This window comes from Apteryx mantelli, chromosome 3 (genome assembly GCF_036417845.1).
Source record: "Apteryx mantelli isolate bAptMan1 chromosome 3, bAptMan1.hap1, whole genome shotgun sequence".
Classification (NCBI taxonomy): domain Eukaryota; kingdom Metazoa; phylum Chordata; class Aves; order Apterygiformes; family Apterygidae; genus Apteryx; species Apteryx mantelli.
In genome coordinates, this window is record NC_089980.1 from 79,184,929 (window position 1) to 79,206,759 (window position 21,831).

The 21,831-nt window shown below is 41.0% G+C and overlaps 1 protein-coding gene and 1 long non-coding RNA gene across 2 annotated transcripts in view; one reads left to right on the forward strand and one right to left on the reverse strand.

Annotated features, from left to right (window-relative positions):
• LOC106498019 (uncharacterized) overlaps positions 1–12,333 on the forward strand; it is a 41,213-nt gene extending 28,880 nt beyond the window's left edge. Inside the window, exon 2 of the long non-coding RNA XR_010883757.1 lies at positions 12,019–12,333. This is a non-coding gene — a long non-coding RNA (uncharacterized lncRNA). The remainder of the gene's footprint in view (positions 1–12,018) is intronic.
• Positions 1–21,831, reverse strand: part of RSPO3 (R-spondin 3) — a 64,332-nt gene that overhangs the window by 1,546 nt on the left and 40,955 nt on the right. The window lies entirely within an intron of this gene.

Below are 21,831 nucleotides of genomic sequence, written 5' to 3' on the forward strand. Positions count from 1 at the left end.
TCTCTCTTAACCCCCACCCCACCCATACCCCTGAGGATTTGGGGCAATTGGCCAACTCCAGCACAGGTGTGGGACCCTCATCAAAATAAAAAGTGGTGTTCCAAATCTTAAGTCAATCTATAAAACCATCATTACAAAACTAGATATTCAAGCTTTTTTTCTTTGTTGCCTTATGTACTTAGAGTAGGATATAGAGGATTTTGTTACTGCTGCAGACCTCTCCAGTAAAGCTTCTTGTCCCTTTAGAACATTAAAACTTTGCATACTGGCTGTGGATGGTATTTGTAAAGTGCATTCGTGCTTCCATTTCTTCCTTTTACATTAGAAACAGATGCAGATATGACATATTGACTCAAACGTGTATATATGCCCAAGCCTAAAACTAATTTGACTTTTTCTTTGTGGAACTGGTGCATCTACTGAGCTGAAATTCACCTTCCTATAGAAGAGTTCCAGTGATGTCTTTAAAAGCAACCTTGCTTGAGGCTTACATAATACAGTGTCACACTGACTTGACAGAGTAGGTCAGATAGAGAGAGATTCAGAGGAGGTGAAGAAAGGGGAGAAAGCAAGGACTAAGACTAAGAAGTGAGGATATGCTGTATCCTCTTCTTGCTGTGTAGTTCTGCAGCTTATTTTACAGCTTCTCCGTTCCTGACCATCTCTGCCTGAGAATGGAGAGCAGGGGAAAGTTTAGATACACTCATTAAGTCAAGTAGGGACAAACACATGACTTTCTCATCTGTTGCTTCTGAGACATGCAGTAAAGTTTGAAATGTAAAGTGGCTCCTGGACTTATAGGTAACCAGTCAGAGATGATTCCAATATAGCTCCAATATACCAGCCCAGATAGCTGCAAAATCACTCTCTAAATTTGGCAATGCCATCTAAGATGCAAAGGGGTGAGCAGAGGAGACCTGCAGAATGGGCATGCCAGGCTCAGCGAAAGCTAACACCACTGGGAAAACTGGGAGAGTTCTCCTCAAAAGCGGACATGCATCTTATCCAGTTTTAATGCTACATCTTACTAATAGATAATATGCATCCATACTCCAATGACAGCATGAAATTTCATTCCAATGGTTTGTAAATAAAGTTGGCCCCAGAAGAAATGTTATTTGGATGGTCACCATCCAGGCATTCAGGGTTTGACATTGTTCACTTGGTGACTGGGCAAAATCCTTCAGCTATGACTTCCCAACCACAATACTTTGGGCATGTTGGAAAGACACCTAATGGTTTCCCTTTTCAGTCATGGATCAAGATGTATGTATTCATATATATGTGTGTGAACATATGCAGAATACACACGACTATATGTAAGTTTTGAGAGAGACTTGATGTCTAGCTAGTGACTTATCTAGGCATGGCTTTACTGTTTCTGTTTTAATCAGACTGGTGTCATTATAAAGGACAAGCAAAAATAATCTCTGGAAGTGCTTAAAACTTAGTGCTCTGAAGCTGGCTAGTTTGGAGTCCTCTGTGCAATATTACACATGGATTACAACACCTCCATGCTGCTGCTGTTTGTGAGCGGGTCTGTCCTCTAGACCTGTGTTGTTCTGGTGATGCAGTAAAGCACAGACAGCATGGAAAGGTCATCTTTTTTCATGCTGGTTGTTTAGTTCCTTTCACCACTATTTTAAAAAGTGGGAGTTTTTATATGACAGTGTAATGTTACTTCCAGTCTGTCCTTGGTTCAGTTTGGAACTGAGGGAAGAGTCTACCGGCAATTCAAGTTTGCTGCGTTATCTGCCAGCATTGGGGTATAGCTTGAGCAGGATTCTTGTGTGCCTATCTGTTTCTGCTCATATCCTCACTCTCTTCTTCCCTGATATTTGTTCCTGAATATTTTTTTTTCTTTCTAACACTCGCTGAACCTCACTTCTGAAGAGCGCACTGAACTGCAGTGCAGAAGTGGGATTTCAATGGAACCATGGCTATCTGTAAAATGGCAAGTGGTAAACATGGCATAGGCTGTTATAAGTTTGTGTTTGAACTGCTTTGCATCTGAAGAAGAAGAAAAGGCAAGGAAAGGATTAAAGTTGAAGCTGATCAAAGGAGTAAACATGATGCAATAATGAAACTTAGAAGAAAATATTCTCAGGAAATTTCAGTTTCTCCTATGAAGAATTTCGTTGTTAGGAAATCCCTCTGTGTTTGTGTATGTAACATTATATGTATACATATGTATATAAAATGCCTTTTCATGTGGCTGTATTACATTTAAATACAAACCTCCCTTTAAAAATTTGGAAATTCTTTTAGAATTAAATTATCTGTTTAGGATGACTCTCAAGCTCTAAAGAAATTCTAGCGGGAAAAATAATGAGAGGGAGGGGCAGTCCATCTCCATCCACCAGTGTAAAAATGTGGGGCAGAGCTCACATAAGACACGCTTAAGAAAAAAAAAGAAAAAATCCTTAAGTAGGGAAAACTTTGTTTTCCCAAAGTCTCACCTTCAGAGCTGAGCGGTGCTTTTGGTATGCAGGGAGGAGCCGCCTTTCGGTCAGGTGGAAGCCGGCTGGCTTCTCAAATGGGGGTTACTGCTCCCGGCGGAAAGGGGGCCGGGGAGGTGGCTCCCTGGGGCGGGGAGCGCCGCCGCCTCCCGGAGCCGCCGCCGCCGCCTCCCGGAGCCGCCGCGCGGGGGCGCCCGCGGGCCGCGCCGGGCCCCGCCGGGGCGCCGCAGCCCCGCGCCGCTCTGAGGCGCCGCCGCAGCGGAGACCGTGCCCCGGCGAGAAGCGAAGCAGCGAGCGGTTTCCTCTCGGGAAGAGATCCCTGCAAGGCAGGGCTGAAACAGTGCAGCAGGCACAGGGGAGGTTTCCTTCTCTCCGGCCTTGAATTATTTTTGACGGTTTAGCAATGAGTGCTTTCAGTCCAGCTCCTTTCCTCCACATTTTCTGTACGGTTAGATTTCCTTTTTTGTTTTACACCGTGTACACGATGAACTTCTTTTAGCATGCCAGGAAGAGGATATAAAAAAGGCAACGCGTTGTGCCACCACATAGGAATATCACTACTTCCTGGTGGGTTACAGAAGTCTCCTTTAGCGATGAACTAGCACAACATAGCTTATTTCTTCTTATGAATATAATAAACCCTTTTAAAATTTAAAAATACCAAGGATAAATCCTTGCAAATAGGAGATAGTCAGACATTTTCCAAGAGAATGTTTTGCTGATGAAAATGCGGATTCATCAGATTCAAATTGTTCCATGGAGTACTTGTTAAAATAGATTTTATTTCAGAACAGAAAGTTCATTCAGGCAATGGTAGTAGAAGATTTAGTCTATAGACATTATCCAGTCAATTTTCTTGTAGATAGGGGATACTTTACTACTTGTAAGAATAACAACTTTTTATATTGAAGAAAATCTACAGACAAGCTATAATTTTGAGAAGTACAGTAGTTCAAATTGAATTCAGATGGTGAAATTAATTCAGACAACAATATAATTACACGTCAGATCAGCTTAAAGGCGCTGAGTTCTTGTTAACCTAATTTATGGCCTGTGGTCTAAGAAATCCCTGTGTTTGCATTTATGTAATCCATGCTTGAATACATCTTTATATATGTAAACCTGAGTATTTTAGAGAACCCTTTGCATGGTCACGTCAGATGTGGTGCTCCCACTACACATACAGCCATATTTTGTGGAACAGAGGGAGGAAGGGGTGATCATGGCATGGGAGAATTTGATGCTTAAAGAGTATCATGTGAGAGAGTGTTACATACTGAAAAAATCATGGTTGACATGAATTAACCACTGCACATTCTAAAATTCATCTACTTTAGGCATTGTCACTTAGTCCCGCCCTATTATATTCAGCTATAATGACTACAGGCAACTCAGAGCAGCGTATCTGTTCACTTTTCCCTTCCATATGCACCTAAACCCCTAATCACTGTAAAAAGCCACAGGATCTAATTGTGCAAACTGCTTTGCTTTGGTGGGGGCTGTCACAAGATGGGTCTGACAGAAACCCGCCGGGGGGAGAATTTGACCTCAAGCATTTGGGATGATTGTACTTCTGCTGGAGAGATCATTCCCATGAAAAAAATTGCTGTAGGAGAGCAGAAGGGGCAAGAGGAGTCACTGAACTGCTTCTGCCAGGATTGCAGGCACCTACATAATAGGCTTCTATCTGGAAGGGTCCCGGCATTTCTACTGTGTATGTCACCACGGACCACAAAATCCTCCCCACTACATTGTAATAAACTGAAGACCTATAATAAAAGACCACAAGCCACAACTGTAACGTGCCATAGTGTTCTTTCACACTCCTCACAGCCTCAGCTGACCCGAGAGCTTTCACTACTGCTGGGACACTGTCAGCACCAGGGCTCAGAGGAGGCCGTGAGGTGTGTGGACAAAACATGGGGGCTAAATGCCACCACTCCTTGTCCCCACTTCTTCCCACCTTTGCTCTCCACCCCTTTCTCTGAGACTTCTTTTAGTTCTCTTAGGGTTGTTGCCCCTTCCTCACGATGCTACCTGGAGAACAACAGCATGACGACCTGGAAGAAGCTGTGCCAAGTGAAGATACCAGCAAGAGGGGCATGCCACAGGCTCCAAAGCCACTTACTACTGCTCTGCCTATAATCCAATCATATCATATTGTTCAAATGCGTAGATTGCTCTCATTTCCAAGAAACATGACCCTTTTTTTTTTTTCTGGAACACAAGCAGTAACATGTAATCACACCACTTGGCAAGATAACAAGCCTCAGGACCCCCAACAGCCCAGTGATGCAAAGGACATTGTCCTTTTGTTCACAAGCCATTAGCAACTGATTCAGCTGGTAAGGCTTTTTGAAGTTTCAGCAGCATAGCTTTCTTATCAGTGAGCACTGTTCTCCTAGTTATGGTAGCCCCATTTTATAATCACTAGATTTGCAGGTGAACAGAATGGTGAGGGTTGACAATTTCAGAATTTCCTGGGTGCTACATGACTCAGTGCCTTTCCTGTCCTTATTTATCCCTCTTGAAGATGCACCAACTGCTGAAGTAGATCTGGGTAAAAATTTTAAAGGAACCCAAAGGCGTTTCAGGAGCAATTAAATTGTCTAAACATAGGTTCTGCTGCTGCTTAGATGCATGAGGATAGCCTACCTGGCCTCCATATACCAATCCAGATGGGAACAGGTCTTAAGGCTTGTGTCATATCCACCATCCTGTGTGATATCTGTCTTAGATACCTCACGACTTCTCAAATGGTACAGACACCTATGGTTAAGCAATCACATTAGGGCCTTAGTAACTAACTCATATTTATGTGCCTATCTCCTGTTGAAAATAGAAATATTTCTGTAGATGCAGGCTCTAGGTGATGTAAGAGCCGGAGGCCTATTGTCTTTCCATGAGGTTTAGGATCCTTGAACTTGATTTACCTCTGAAAACAGAATCTGTACTCCTAAATTGCATTCATTTGAAAAATGTTGTTTCTTATTTATGTGGTGTGTGCTTGCTTGCTTAGGCAGGCATGTTGGGGGAATGAGAAAATTATGTCTAAATACAGGAACAGATCAGGCCTACGCAACAGCCATTTGCTACAAAAAGCAGGCAAACTAGAATTAAAGGAGACTGAGCAAATTAAGTGAGCCAAAAAAGAAGGTGTCAGATTTTGCTGCTGTAAGGAAAACATTGTATCCCGTTATGTGTATGGGAAGTAAGAAGGGATCATTTCTTCCAGGGGCTGCTTAGAAATTACACTGCTACACTCATGAGTTCATGAGCAAGGCGTATGGTGAGTCCCTGGCTTCGCTGTCCTATGATGACCTCTTTGCAATAGAAATGGGTTGGATCTGTCTTTTCTGTACCATGTGTTTTCACACATTGCCAGTGCTTGAAAATACAAGAATATCCTCTGGTCAAAGAAGCAGCTAGAGAAAGAAGATTCCTATAATGAGTTCTGTTTGTTGTTTGCTTTTACTGCTGTCTGTGCAAAATAGAGCCTTTGGGGTTTTATTTCCTTGTGCACTTGTTTGTTGGGACTAAGGGAATTTGTTAGCAGCCTTGTTTTAATCAGGACTAATGTTGCATGAACAGTAGCAATTTTATAATTACATGACAGTTTTGATTTTATAAGAATACACAGCTTATAAAATCTGAACACAGTTTCCAAAGAGAGGAAAGTGATGACTATTTAACAGAGCATAAAACCCCTTCACATTGTTTAGGACAGGAAGTGACATACACCATGCTGGAATTTAGGGAGGTGGTGTTTTTGCTCAGACCTTTGTGCTGAGCCTGTTTTGAGATTATTATTGATGGGGATGGGATTTGAGTTTTACATCTCTTCTAAAAGACAGGAAAAGGTAGATGTGAGTTCAGATCCATCGTATAACTTTTTTCTAAGACTAACATAATCAGATGACAATACAAATGTTTCATAGAGATAGCAGTGATTAGGTACCAAAAAACCTTACCCTGTGGTTATAGCTTCAGAATATTGGCATAAATCTATAATAGCTTGTTCTCCTTTCAGACACCAATATTCCAAGTCCTCCCATTAGCCCAGATTGTGGTCATAAATATAGCCCTTTTTAGAGACTTAGTTCAGCTGGTGCAGGCTTTTGAGCAAACCAGAAATAAAAATGGGATGCTGCATTATGTCAGAGCTGCATGTTTAGTCTGCCTCTCTAGAAATAATCAAGAAAAGTTATACATGATAAGAGACAGATGCTGGTGCCTCAGCAGACATTTGAACTCTTTCTAGTACAATAGTATAAAGGAGAAAGTCCCAAAGAAGCTTGGTTCTTTAGCATTAGCAAATTTGTACTCAGAGTGTTTTGAAGGGAGGGATAAACAAGAAAAGCCTTTTTCTTTGGCTTTACTTAAACTAATTGCATTAATATAACCTGTAAATTTTGAAAATATTAATATTGTCCAAATGTTTGGATGCATCCGTAAACAATACAAGACAATACAGAATGCTTTTTTCTCTAAATGAGCGTGGCTTGGTTCTGGGCTGTGCTGCTGCTTTAGCACTGATTCTGAAGCGGAATTGCTAATGCTAGTTACTCTTACATTTGGACTGAATTGGCAGTTCCTGTACTGGACCTTCATTTCGTGTTAGTCTTACATGTGTGTGCATTTGTGAGCACATGTATGTGTGTGTTTATATGCATGTATGTATGTGTTTATATGCATGCACAGAGACACAAATATAGCTCCGCAACTCAGAACCTCAGGTAAACCATAGCAGTGCTGGGTTGGAAGCCTGAAAAGGGCAGTTGTCTTTCTACCGTCTGGTAGCTTTCCATCACCTTTTCTACTCCAGATGTAAATTAGGAGCAGTGTCTGAGTGCACTAGCCCATGGAGCACTGTTATTAATGTGTGAGGCAAAATCTCCATGCTGTGAACACTGCAGGTCTATTCCCAACATGACCCCTCTGCAGACAGGGTCAAGAATGGGTAATGCAGAATTGCCTGGACCGGCACTTATGGCCTGAAGCAGTGCTGAGTTTTGTTTATGAGGAAACTAAGGTGAATGGGGGGAAGTTGGGAGAGCAGGGAAGGGGGAAAATCTCACTTGCCTATGTAGTTGAGAACTCAGAAGTGTTTCTAGGACTTGTAGTCCAGATATACTCCTAACTGTATGCACTAGTGCATTAAAAGAGTGCTGAGGACTGTTCCCGACATCTATAATGTTAAATTGTTAGGAAGGTCCCTGGCACAGCCCTGGCTTGGACTAGTCCCAGACAACGCCTGGGCATGTTTGAGAGTTAGCGTGAGTCAGGGATGATTCTCGAGAGGGTCGCTGAATGTGGCCACTCTGTTTTGGAAACAAAGGAAGTTTAATAGTATGAATGTGGCCTGACCATGTCAATTGGCATCAGGGCCAGAGAACTTGGAGATCTGGCAGCATTTCATTCACTAGTATAGATAATGGCCTTCAATTGCACTTGGAGCCCTTTCCTTATGTCTCTTTAAGTTTCTTGGTGTTCCAGAAAGGTGAAGAAGGAAGATGGGGAAGTCAACAGGATACAAGTCTGTCCACCCTTTGCACGGTTCACTTATCCCATCTCTTCTAAGCTAAGTTTGTTTGCTTTCCCACATGGAGTGATACGTGTGCTGACAGGTGGATGGAAGTCCATGTACATTTCACAGGTAATCCAGTCCAACCTGACTGATTGATCAGCTAGATGTCAGTAACTAATATACATGGGGAAGGCAGCCCCTGATGGATCCACTCAGCAAAATCATCAATCCAGAACCAGGGTGTTATTATTTAAATCTGCCAGAGGCCAGATTCTGCCCTCTGTTGTGCTTGCTCAAACACAGTGAGGTCATTGAGGCTGGTCTCCGGCGTAAACGAAGGAAGAACTTGCTCCCAAGGATGCTTTTCAAAACAAGGTGTTGAAAAGCAACCATTTCTTTCTGTTTCACCTCTCTAAAATATATATATACTATATCAGCTTGCCAAAGCATTGATCCTCCCCTCTCCAGGAAGTACCAGTATTTCCCAATACATTTTCATCCTGAGTGGAATGACAGGTCAGGTTTCAAAATGTCCTACAGAACAGGGACTCATCTTAAAAAAGAGGACCTGAAGTTTTGAAAAGGGTGATGTGACATTTCACTTGGACCATCTCCCTGTGTTTCTGAAGAGGTTCCCTCACCGACTCAGAGGATACCTGACAGTTCACCAGGTAGACAGCAACTTAGGGAAGGGGGGACCACAAAGACTTCTGGGCTGCTTCTGGAAAAGTCTCAGGAGCTTTCCATGCCAAACTGATTCAGAGATTATCCCCAGGAAGCTCTGGGAGCTCAGGTGACCAAGATCTTGTGAAAAGGATCTCAGGGTTTTCAGGGTCTTGAGTCCTTCTTAGCCTGCCAGGTGAGTTGCCAGGGCCCCACCCAACAGACAAGCTGGAAGAATACTAGGCAGAAGCCTAACGCAAAGGCAAAGTTGTTTCACAACCTATCTACTTTCCACTGGGACTTCATTGAAATCAGCATGTTTCTGGAAAATGTGATGACTTTGATAACTTGTTATTTTCCATTCCTTTGGAAAATTCAGCCCTATAAAATAAGAAAACCAAAGATTTCTAAGAAGAGGTCGTGGAGGACATGCACGAAAAAAAATCAAATACAAGTGTTTTAACATTGCCTGCAAGTCTTCAGTTGAAACTGAATCACAGACAGAAATTGTGTAAATTTTATCCAGGCTCTTTCATTTTTTTTCAGGAATGTGATAAGTTTACTCTTTTAAATCCCTCTGGGAATGATCTGTGAGTCTAGAGCTGTTTGTAGTAACACTGTCTTTGCACAGTAAAATTAGCAGTCGGCTTTATGAGTAGTCTGAAGTGGAATGTGAAGAATGAGTATTCCATGTGACAATGCAACACTTGAGTCCATTTTATTTAATATACTTTATAAACTGATGAGATGCAGCCCCCACTGCAATGAGAGAGTAGCCTCCCATGACACAGAGCACGAGGAAGCGCTAAGAAAAGTCTGTAACCCCTTAGCCACCCCACCAGTAGATCTGTCATGTGTCGTATCTACACAATTCCTACCAACAGTATATAATGGCTACCCAGCAGAACTTCAATTTTTCTGCTTGGTGCTTGGGTGGAGTCCTAAGAGTGCTACAGTAATGCCAATAAGATGATAATAATTCCAGGCTTTCCACTTCTAAGCATGCCTGTGGGGTGTGCCCAGCAAATATTGCGGGGCTGGTGACAAAGAGCAAAAGTCAAATGAGTGACATTTGCTGTATTACGATGTATCACAAGAAGTCAGGACCTTCTCTAACCTCTGAAAACTGGGTTTCTGCCAGCAGTCATGAGAGACCAGCAGTCTCTCTTTCCAGTCCCCTCCTGCCACCGTTTGAGGAAGCCCACTGTACACCAGTCAAATACTGTTACATGGTTCTTTTTAAAACAAGATAACTAACCAATTTCTTCCCTACTCCAAGCACTTTCAGGCTAGTCGGAAAAAAAAAAAAAAACACTCACTATTTCTTCAAATCTGAATCTCACCTGCTTTTGCTAGGGACTCCTTAGGCACTTTTTTATAACATCTGAGGCCAACTTCACTGTGACTAAAACCAATAAAAAATTGCAAGGGTCTGTTGTGTCATGCTGGGAAACACTTTACAGACTGTCATACAGAAGTTTAGACACCCTGGGGTAAGAAAACAGCAGACAGTTGGTACACACATACTGTAGTAATATACTAAAAGGAGCAGGATATTCTGTTCAAAGAGTCCAAAGCAAACAAACCCCTACCCCAACCATAAACTCTAAAAAGTAACCTAAAATGCACTTTTTATGCACTTCCTTGGTATCTGTATTTACAGAAAGTTAATTTATCTACTCTGAAAGTGTGAGTTGCTTTCAATTAGAAAACAGAGATTGTATCAGCCTTACACCTGAATATGTGCCATGGTGTTCAGAGGAATGCTGTACTAACACAGAGACTCTTTCATGTTAATATAGGCCCCGAACTCCATCTCCATATTGCAGGGAGATTCCAGGACTGAGGACTACATCAGATATTTAAGAGATTTATTTATCATAGCTGTAGTTTGATTTAAGAGCACTGGGGAAAGAAATCCAACAACATAAAATGAACTGTGGCTGGAAATGTGATCCTTGGTCTTAGTAGAGGACTTTTTTTTTTTTCCAGTGGTGCTTTGTAATGAAGTCTTTATATAACTTCCTCAGCTTCCACATCTGTAAAATGGAGATAACTTTTCCTTAACTTTGAGAGGTGCTTTGGGATCTACAGATGAAAAACACTGTTGGTGCAAATCAAAGTCACTGAAGTGAACAGGACTCCTGCTGACTTCAGTTAACATTTTAAAGAACCAACCATCATGCTTCAATGGAGTAGAGAGCTCAGGGTGCCTCTTTACAGAGTACCGTTTCCTTGCTCATCCTTAAAGGTAGCGGTGACTGGCTCACCCACTGGTATTCTCTCCCACCACCCACATCCGTACAAGGAGTAAAGTCAGTTCCTCTGGTTTTAACTAAATCCTTTGGTTTAGCAACGCACATTTCTACTTAGGCAATAAACATCTGTCGTCTGCCATTCATTAATATTAATTATAAATGGTCACTAGCTCATGGGATCCAACTCCACCAGCTGAGATTTTTCCAACTCTGACCTCGTTAGGATTTGTATAAAAAGTGTTCAGAAAGGTCCTTCTAAGCTTGAAGCCAACAATAAGTGCAATTTGCAGAGTACAGCATTTGGATTATGCACTTAGAACAAGGGCAGTCAGAAAGGGTGATGGGGAGTGGGGGAGGGAGGGAGGAAGGGGAAGAATATAGAGCCCGAAACAGTGTTCCTTTAAATGTTTAAATGTTTTAGACCTTTCTGTGGGCTAATGACAGGGAGAGGCATTGTCCATAATGACACTGGGCCATCCATTACACATTACTATAAATGAAAGGTTGCGTGAATTAAAGGTTGTTCATCTCATGTTTCAGGAATGTAGCTGTGTTTCATGTCTGAAGCCTGTTTTCCTTTTAAATGGAGTTCTTCAGATGACAAATGGGAGAAGGAATTTCAGAAAGCAAATGGGCAGAAGTAAATACACACTTAAGAACAAAGCAGAGACATAACTATAGTTGTAAATCTTTATACTGGGGCTACTGTTTGCCATAGATATTGGGGAGGATTAGATTAGAATCGAGATGTTTCACTACTGGGTCATTTGGAAACCAAAAATCAGTAGAAAAAAATCCATAGTTGATTGTTAAATTCTAGCCTTAATATTGCCTGTGTATGTTTCATTCATGGACCACTGTTTCATTTTTTTACTGCCATTTGGTGTGTCAAGGAACTAAAAATAGAAATTTTAAGAAATATTTTTTCTGAATTTTGTATCAAAAGCATGGATGTTGAATTTTTGAATAATAAATATTTATTAGGTGTTTCTCTCCTGTAATTTCTTGCCACTGCAAAATTGTTTCAACAAAAATAAATCAGTGAACAATAATATTTGTTAGTAGTAGTTCTTAAAATGAGATCAGTTTTTTTTTTTTTTTTTTTTTCCAGGCTAATCATGTAGCAATATGCCCTTGGTGGGCCACATCCTCATCTGCTCTTAAAATGTACATGGCTTCATTGACAGAATGGTGGTAACCTATATCTTTGCTGAATTTGCATGACAACCTCCCTGAAATTTTTTGTAAGAAAATCTGGCCCTATACTCATTCTGTGATAATGATTGAAAGCTGATGAAGGCAAAGCATGAAGAACATGGCAGACGTCTCAGCAATGCAAGATGCCCAAACTGGACAAACTGGAAGGAAAGTTGGTTTCAGTTCCTTGATTCAAGCCCAAATAAAACTCTGAGCTTGGTAAAGACAACAGGAGGCTTTATACTGATATTTATGGACAGAAATACTTGGATCTGTGCTCTGTAGCTGTGCAGTATGCTGTCTCTCTGGGGAAGTCTTACAGAGGCAATAGGCATGAAAGAACTTTATGGAAATTTTGTAGCAATTTTAGAAATGTGGGGTAGCTTATCAAAGCATTATCTAGTCTATTACTATGCTCCAAGGCAGAACTACTATACTTAGACTGTCTCCGATAGATGTTTGTCTAACCTCCTAAAAAATCTTCCATGATGAAGATTCCCACAACCTCTCTCCTGGTCTTTATGGTCTCTGATAATAACATTGGATGTTATCATCTTGTTGGAAACATTCTGAAGCTCCTTTAGACTTTTATAATGAAAAGTTATGGCAGCAAGTATCTTCTTTTTTCAGAGCTATGAGGTTGGAAGACAACTTGTGGGGGGGATGGGCAGCCTAATCAAACCAAAGGCTACCTCAGGTGTCTGAGCTGGCAGGGGTGTGTGCTGAGAAGAGACAAGGAGACTAGAGATGCAGAGACCTGGGTGGGAAAAAGCAAACAGAGCTGCCTGGGTGGGGAAGATCAGGCAAATATCCAGTAAGAAGAGGAGAAACAGCAGCCAGAAAGTGCTTCTTTGTTTCCACTTTGTTATAGAGGAATGCTGAAAATCCCATCTTTACAGCTAGATCCAAAGAACTCTAAAAGTCAATGGGATTTCAGTGGGTCTTGGATCAGGCCCTTTAAAAGAATGGCAGCTAATACAATAGTGAATGAGTGCCATTGCTATCCACAATTTACAGTGTTATAACAGCATTGCTATACATGGAAGTGTTCCACAGCCCAGGATTTAACTGATTAAACAGTACTATATGTGTCACCATTAGGCTTGAAAAATCCACTGCCTGATTTGCTCTGTAGCTCACATACCCCAAATGTTTTGCATTCTTGGACTAAATTTGATAGATGAGCTAGCAAACTTCTCTCTTGCGTTTGTTCTTCTTTCCAGGACACACAGGCCAAAATGGTAAGGGGTTTAGCTCTCCAGATGGAAAGGGCCAGGTGAACCCTGCTGTTAGACTAGCCACTTCTCTTCATCTTTCTTCTGTGGTAATACTGCCCAAAGAAGAGAAAACAGCTTGCTGTAGTCTTCTGGAAAGTCAAGAGAGAGAAGTGGACAATGTATCTTGCCATGGCAATCAGCTTGGAGAGGCTAATTTTTTCTTCCGACTGTGACCAATGCACCCCTCAGAAAGAGCTCCATTACTTACTAAAAGTTAGGGCAGGGATTTTGGAAAAGTCAGCTGGGAGAAGTGATAGAAAGATCAGTGTAGAGAAAAAGACAGATAAATGAAGAAGGTACAAGCAAACCAAGGAAGTGATATAGGATAGGAGAGAATGATGCTCTGCTGTTTCACACATGGTCTCTTCCCTGCATCTGAGAAGAGAGAGTAGCCACAGTTACCCATTTTCCTCTCCCTGAAACACAGCAAAGTGATGGCACTGAAGGTAAAGGTGCCATGGTTTACTAAGGTACACCTGTACTGCAGAGAAGGTCAGGGACCAAGCAAACTCCTGAGTGTCTACACTGCATAACTGTTAGTTCATTCTGGGACTCTGTTTAGATTGCAACAACCATCTCTGTTTCCCCAGACAAATCTGCTACAGAGACAATAGCCCCAACTAGGTGGGTTGCAAGCCAGCTGGTGCCACATGGCCTTGTGATCAAGGATTGGACCTTTGCCTGCTTTTCTTTAGCAGTATAGACATAGCTGTGGAGTTCATGTTCTAAATCTGGAGCTGCTCCTCTCAATCCCAAACACTTTTATTTGGAAGGAGTGATATCAGAAAGGTGTTGGAAATTTGATACTGACTGTGTACGTGATGGGGACTGTGGAGGGGTGGAGGAAGAGGGTGAGAGGTTTGTTAGTGCTCTTGTTTTTCTTGCAGACCTCAGGCATCTAAAACATAGTCTGCCAGCCAGTTCTGGAGCACAAGGAGGTACCAGAAGGGAAGATCAGAAAGAGAAATTTTCAACCCCTGATTTCAATCCCTTGTTTGGTTTAGTGATCTGGGGAGAACAGCTCTCATATGTAGTCCACATTTTAATAGAAGAATGCAATAAGCTTTTTCCAGTTTGCTTCCCTTACAGGAGCAATTGACCACACACTTCTTTCTAAGATTTAAAATGATTGCCATTTCCATTAATATGAGGTTGATGTTGTTTACCCAGAGTGTGTCCAGCACATTTTTTAGAATGTGTTCCAGAAGATCTCAGGGCAGCTGAGTGACCTCCCATCTGCTCCCAGGCCTCCCAGAACAGGGAGGAGAAAGGAGGAGAGGAGCTGGCAGCAGAAGAGGTGAACAAGTCCAGAGAAGTAGAGAGACAAAGTCATCCCAGCACCATGCTAGGCTAAAACCTTCTTTATATCTGATAAGACCTGACAGGTCAGTATATAGCTACAGCCATTTTCAAACTGCTTTTTTTGTTGAGGTGCATATTATTCAGAAACTACAATGTAGGCACATTACACAGGTACACAGCCAAACATGCTATATGTGCAGAAGCACACAGCATGTGCGTGTCACCTGCTTGCACAATGTGTATGTGCCTGTCAGAACTGTGAAGGATGAGAATTTAGTGCTGACACCAACAACCAAACAAAACATACCTGTAGCGAAACACAGTTCTACCGTGAGTTAGTTCAGATTTTAATCTCTCAGTGTGCAGCTAGGAACCTAATAAACTTTTCAAAAGTGCCTAACTATGATTAAATTTTGAAAACTTGTATATTTATCTGCATCCTTAGACTTTGGATACCTTTAAAAGTCAGTCTGAATGGCTGACAGTTTAAAAGTAGCTTTTTCCTACCTCTTCAGATTTTGAATTCTAGGCCAGTACATCCTTTGTTATGAACTATTTTGGATTCACAAATTGCTCTGACTCGTACTGGTCTGCTTTTTCCCCTCTTAAACCTTTCCACCCAGATCTCTTTTCTAGATTGTGCATCTTCCTTCAGGCCTGTGGGAGTTGATAGCACTGTGCGTTCTGTGTCCTGCCTGTGCCTGAGTATTCCCAAGGAGCCATTTTAGTTGATTTTGCAGATAGTGGATTCTTAGTCTCAACAGCACTGCTCTTGGAAGCTAGAAATGTGTTAAAGTTAAAGATTCAAAACCCCTGCAAGGGAAGGAAATGAGAGGTCCTCTTGGCAGGAACAAACAGATAAGAAACAGCTAAACTCTTTGCAAGACAGATTCCTCAATTATAGTAGCTCAGATTCACAAAGGCCAGAGTTATGACCCATTGGCATATGCAGTATAAACACAAGGATGCAGTAATTAGCTTCATGTTCATTTTGAAGCTTCTGAAGTCCTGTGACCCACCATGGAGTAAGGTCATTAACCATAACCACACTAGTGACCTTCACACAGAGCACCCCATCTCTCACAGTTATACTAGAGAACTGTGCACTACGATGTCTCTCTGGTTGATGAGTTCCAGTTCTTGTTTTAAATGCCACAATACATAAGGGAGTCACATAAGGATGTGACTCCTGAGATGAGATTGTGATATCTTCATTTCCTGTGTACCTATGCTTAAGACTTAAATATCAGTAAGTAAAAATACTCAGTTCCAAAAATACCCAGTTTTTTCTCCAATTATTATTTTTTTTTGAACGAGAAAAATTCATTTAAAAATAGTACATTGAGGAATTAGTGGCCTGGTTTGGGTTTCCATTGCTCTGTGAACATACTTTTATCTTTAGTGTATGGAATGGATAGGAACAGCCTACTTACTTACAGCCTGTTCTGTAAAAGACAATTCACCTCTGAATAAGCAGGTGTCCAGCCATTACTAGATATTCATTAACAAACACAACAAAACAGTACTCTCATCCTGATTTTGCCAACATCTAATGGAATGAGCATTGGGGACAAGTATTTTTCACCTCTACTTTTCATTTTGCTTTGGCTGACCTCACGACTCCCCTGGAACATACTTGTCATGTTTACAGAGTCAGCCTGGGTAAACTGTGGTTTAGCTTTTGCAGTGTTATGAAGTCATTACTATGCAGATGGGGGGAACATACCATTTAATTCTAAACACATAAAAAGTTAGTGGGTGAAAGTCCACATCACTTGCATGAGGCTGTCCTTAATAGTCATTGGAAAGAAACAGGCATTTCCAGGAGGCAAATCATTTTGCCCTTCTTAGAATCTGGCTTTACAGTGACATGAATCCCCCTCCCCTCCCCAGGTGCAGCTTGCCACCATTAACATGACCCTTCAAGAACTTGCTTAGACATAAACAACTAATTTTTAGCTGTCTAACTTAAGTGCACCCATGCTCTTGCCAAGCCTACAGAGGCTGAGTGAAAATTCCCAGCTACTCCTTCCTTGTCTGAATTCTTAGATAGCAAAATCCTCTCTCTCTCTGTGAAAAGCACATATACATCTTTATTTTGAATGACAGAGAAAAAATCCTGATGGAGCACTTGGGAGCTTGTCTTAACACAGTCCAAATACTGTCAAAGGTCAAAATGTCCAGTGTGACAACAGAGCTCTACAAAGTGCACAAGAAGTTATTCCAGAGATCCGTCAGCCCAACATTTGCAGGAAGAAATGATTATTATTACATGAATAAATGTGTTGATATGGCACATAACTTATGTAAGTCTTAAGTGGCTACATGGCTTTTTGTGTTGTAAAGATCACAAAACCTTGATTTTATGCACCATGATTCAAAACCTGTTCAAAGATGCGGTGAAACTCCCACTGATTTCAAATGACTTCTTTCACTGCTATAAATGAATTCCTAACCTTATCAAATGCAAGTTTTCCCATAAAGATCAGCAATGCCAGAACTTCCACATACATCTTTAAAATGTAATACAACTTCTACATCTATTCTCTTTTTCTCTTTTAAAGTTTTTTTTTTCCTTCTCTGTTCTGCTTGGGACAGCCTAATTGAATATTAATGAGATCAGTGCACCCAAATAGAAGATCAGCTGCAGAACCTTTTCTTCTTGAGAAATGCTAAAGGAGAACTCAGTTAAGACTCCAGATCCCTCTGTGCTCCATTAATACATATGTCTGTATGGCATCAGAATGAGTTTATTTAGGGTGGGTTACACAGTGAGTTTGTTATGTAGTGCAATTAGTTTATTGCTTAATATTTTAAGCTTGTTAGTATTAAGTTACATTGTTTTCAGCTAAAGTAACATCTTGATGAATGGCTCAGGATTTTGAGCTCAGTGGTGGTTTTGGAAATCTAATGAAACCCTGATAGGACTCCTTCAACACACCATAGCCAGCTGAAGGCATTTTTGGACATGATCTGATTAATATGTTGGAAGCATTATGTGCACATATACCAATAAGGGATGGAGGAGCTAGTTCAAAGAAACAGCAGAGCTGGCCTGAATTTCAGCCTTCCTAGTTATTCAGATCAAACCCAGGTTTTCATATTTGCATGAGCACCAGGCAGGCTAAAAGCTCAGCTTTAGTAGTTCCCCCAAATATATACACTTTGTTCATTAAAACTGCTCAATACCAAATCCTGTTCCTTTGGTTCCCTTGTCTCTGCCAGTCTGTATCTGGAATGCAGCTCCCCATCTCAAAGACATGGCTTTCTCTCTTACTCCTACTGCCTACTACAGTATGACAACTATATTCTGCTTACAGCACAAACCATCAACTGACAAGCTGCCTTGCTTCCAGGGAGGTGTCTCTTCTACTGTTTGAAAGCACTCTTGAGAATTTGGGGTAAAATTGTCCCTCTTCCTTTCATGATAGTATCCTGCTTTCAGACTGTACAAACTGACAATCACTATACTCACAGTGAAAAATTAATGTGCACTTGTTTAGGCATTCTGATAACTTCTCATGTCTGATGCTTGGATTTTTGCTTCTTAGCAAAAGGAACTTTCTTTGGTCTGCATTTGTACACAACTCAGCACAATCAGCATAAGATCTCTCCCTGGAACATCTAAATATCACTGACATACAAACGAATCAATATATAAGCAAGCAAAAATTGAAATGTATTACTAGTTGGTTTAAAACAATGCAATTATTTAACCAATGATGTAGCTTATTAGCTCATGTAATATCCAGCTTTCTAAGACATGTTCCTTATTTGTAACTACCTACTTAGTCTTTTGGTGAGTGTTTTCTGTCTCTTCCAACTGATCAGAAAATGCTCTCTGAAAGCATTTAAAACTGACTACTCTATGGGGGTTAGCTGGGCTTGAACAGGAAAGTCATATCGTAAAGGTTCTCTTCCATTTGGACGCAGAGTCTTGGCAGAATTGCTCATGCATGAAAAGAAGCAATTCCTTCCCCACAAATACTTCTGTATGCAATTTTGATATTTGTCTTTTGGCCAGTAAAAGTCAATCTCATACCCATTTGCAGACAGCAGCCCAAAGGGACATGTGCTTGGCCAGAGCATGTTTACTGAGGCAAATAAATAAATGTTATTTTGTAATTTGCAATATTTGCCAGGCTCTGCAAGTTACTCCTTTGCAGTGCATCAAAAAATGCATTTGCATTTATGGGCATAGCTGCAGCAAACCATTATCTGTCAAAGTATGACTATCAGTGAAAGGTAGGAACCAAGAAGATGCTGAGTGCAGAAAGCTAAAAGTAATAGTACACTGTACTGAAGGCACAAAACAGAAGGTATGAGGGAGAGAAAAGAAGAATAAGAAACTAGAATTTAAAATCATATAGTCTTGCAGACCGAAGGGAACTGATCATCATGGGTTTAAAAGAGGAGAATTATGAAATAAATTATAGTGAGGTTTGGATAGGACTGAATTACAAAAGTAGCATGTATGTGAAGCTAATGGAAATTGCTATGTCAGATCACACTGGGATCAACTAATTTGGTGCTAGAATGAGTAAGAGGAACCTTTCTAGGCTAGTAGGGTTATTTGTAACCTAATTATTCCCATTTGCTTGCATTCATCCTAAGAAAAAACTAGCACCTTCACCCATTAAAACTTCTCATATCCAGTGAGGGGAAAGGAAAGGAGTTGTAATAGATCTTGCCAGCCTCAATGACACACTAGCAGATAGAAACAAAAACAACTCTTCATTTTTTTTAATCTCATTTTGTGTAGCCATTCCAGAAACATGTATTTGAATATGTGAGATAGCAGCGACTTAACTAACATCCTGTCTCTAATCTCAACTTTTGGAGCAAAATCATTGAGGCATCTATGACGAGCATCATACTCCATCATCATGTGGTCTTTGCCCTAACTCCTTTGGCCACAGATATGTTCAACAACGGAAGCGGCACTAGCTGAACTAGCTAACTATCTCTTCATGGCCACAGAGAAAAGATTAACAGCACTGTTGATACTGACTGCTAGCTCTACCAGTAGATTTCAAGTTGGAAGCTAATAATGGAATAATAATAATGGAATAATATAACGGAAGCTAAATTCCAGAGCAATGTTTGAGTTGCAAGGTAGAGTCAAATAATACGAAAGGGCATTTTTCAAATTTTCTTAACAGTAAATACAAAAATATTTACTTTTCTTTCCCTTTCCAAAGGTGTTTTTGTTAGTATCCCCTCCTCCCCTCACTGATTGAACACAGTTAGCCATAACAGCAAAGCCTCCCTTGGCTTCTTGTGCAGTCGCTCTGTTGTTCAACGGGAAACAGAAGTTCCTGTCTGTGTAATGAGGGACAGTGGCAGTGGGGAAGATAAGTTGCCTGGAGATTAAGTTGGAAAGATTCATTTTCCCATTCCAGTAGGAGTAGAATGAAAACTTTTAGCTTAATTCTCAGTTTCCTGGCTTGTGTCACCATAATCCTTCCCTTAAATTTATTTTAACCTCATGTATTATGTGTAAATTTCCTCAGTTTAAAGATTATTATTATTTTTTTTAAATTTATCTCCCTATAAACATGTAGGAAAGTGGATGGCTTTCATGTTTGTGACTACTGGTACAGGGGATTGTATAGTGGTGGATTTTAGAATATTTAAAATAAACCCCAAATCGCTCCATTTTCACTAACATACACATACAAATCCCAAGGTGCGGACAATGTTGGAACATAGGCTGCATCTGGCTGTATTGGTTTCAAAGGAATTGTCTACTCAGTCTAAAAAAGGCCAGAATATAGCCATGACGTGCCCAAAAGGAAAAAAAAAAACACCTTATGCACTTTTCAGGAAAAAAGAAAAAGATTTATTCCTTAAGTAAAGGACTTTTTGTGCTGTGCAATATTTTTTGAATATAATTTGGCTCAGATCCCATAAAATAAGAATTGACAGTAAAATACATGAGGAGTTTATTTTAAAGTATTTACTACACATGAACAGCAGACACTTCTCAAAGAGAAATGTCTTGTCCAATTTGAAGAGGCTGCCAAATTGCCATAAGCAAATACACATCATCATCACCCAGAGAAAAATAGTTTCCACAGTTCTGAAATTAAAGTTCAGTCTTACAGCTCTTGCAAAATTAACTGTGATGTAAAGAAGACGACTCTTTTCCCCCAGTTACAGTGGGCTAACTAGACTGTGTTTTGAGCTGTGCATCTATGCAGGAGCAGAACTAAGAATCTTCATGGACATTTTGGACCTTCAGTCTAAGCATAAGGGAATCCATTAAAACCTTGCCTTGGCTGCTCCCCTGAGCAAGGGAGCTACACAAACACACTGCTGTGCCTGTTCAAGACAATACCCAACACAAGGAGGCTCAGACAAGCTTGGGAAAGTGAAATCTGCCCTATAGATTTGTGTAGATCAGGGGATCTAGCTAGTCCTTGAAGGAGGAGGAGGGACCTGTAGCTCTCTTGTTCATAAGATCCTCCTTGTAACATGTCCCTTCTCATGACTTATGCCTCAGGGAACAAGTCAACCTTCAAAAAGATTGCAAGCTCCAAAACCCTTTAACATTTCTATTAGCCATCAATAGCAACTCTAGTGACTGTTTATCCCATGAAGCAGTAAGTGACTGATGCAGCTCATGCTGGCTCACACACATCCACGGGGCAGCTGCTCTGCCTGTTCCTCTGGTGGAGAATTATCCTCAAGAGGGCTGAAACCCTGCTTTCCAGTGTGGGAGGCAGAGGGGAAATGGGAGGGATGGGGGTCAACACTCCTGTGCCAACCAGAATAACTGTGCTAGGGACAGAGGAAGTAACTTCCCTGCTACAAGAAGTGGAAAAAGTGAACAATGGAATGACAGTCTCTGAGTGGAATTTGTATAAATTATTATTTTACAGGCTTTGTAAGCATCTCCCATTCTAACATGGGATGCCTTTCATTAGGTCCTATGAGTCTGACAAGCTGGCTTGCATGGATGGATTGTGACCCTAGGTGGCAGTTCTGCTGGGACTCTTGCTTTTTTGGCAAGCTAAGTGGCATTTCCCATGGCTGCCATGCGGTATTGTGGCCTTTCTCCTGTGCTAGGATTCCATAAGCCAGATGCAGATGACAAGATCAGACCAAGTTGTTCAGTTACAGCAAGTACAAAGAGCTTCGGGATG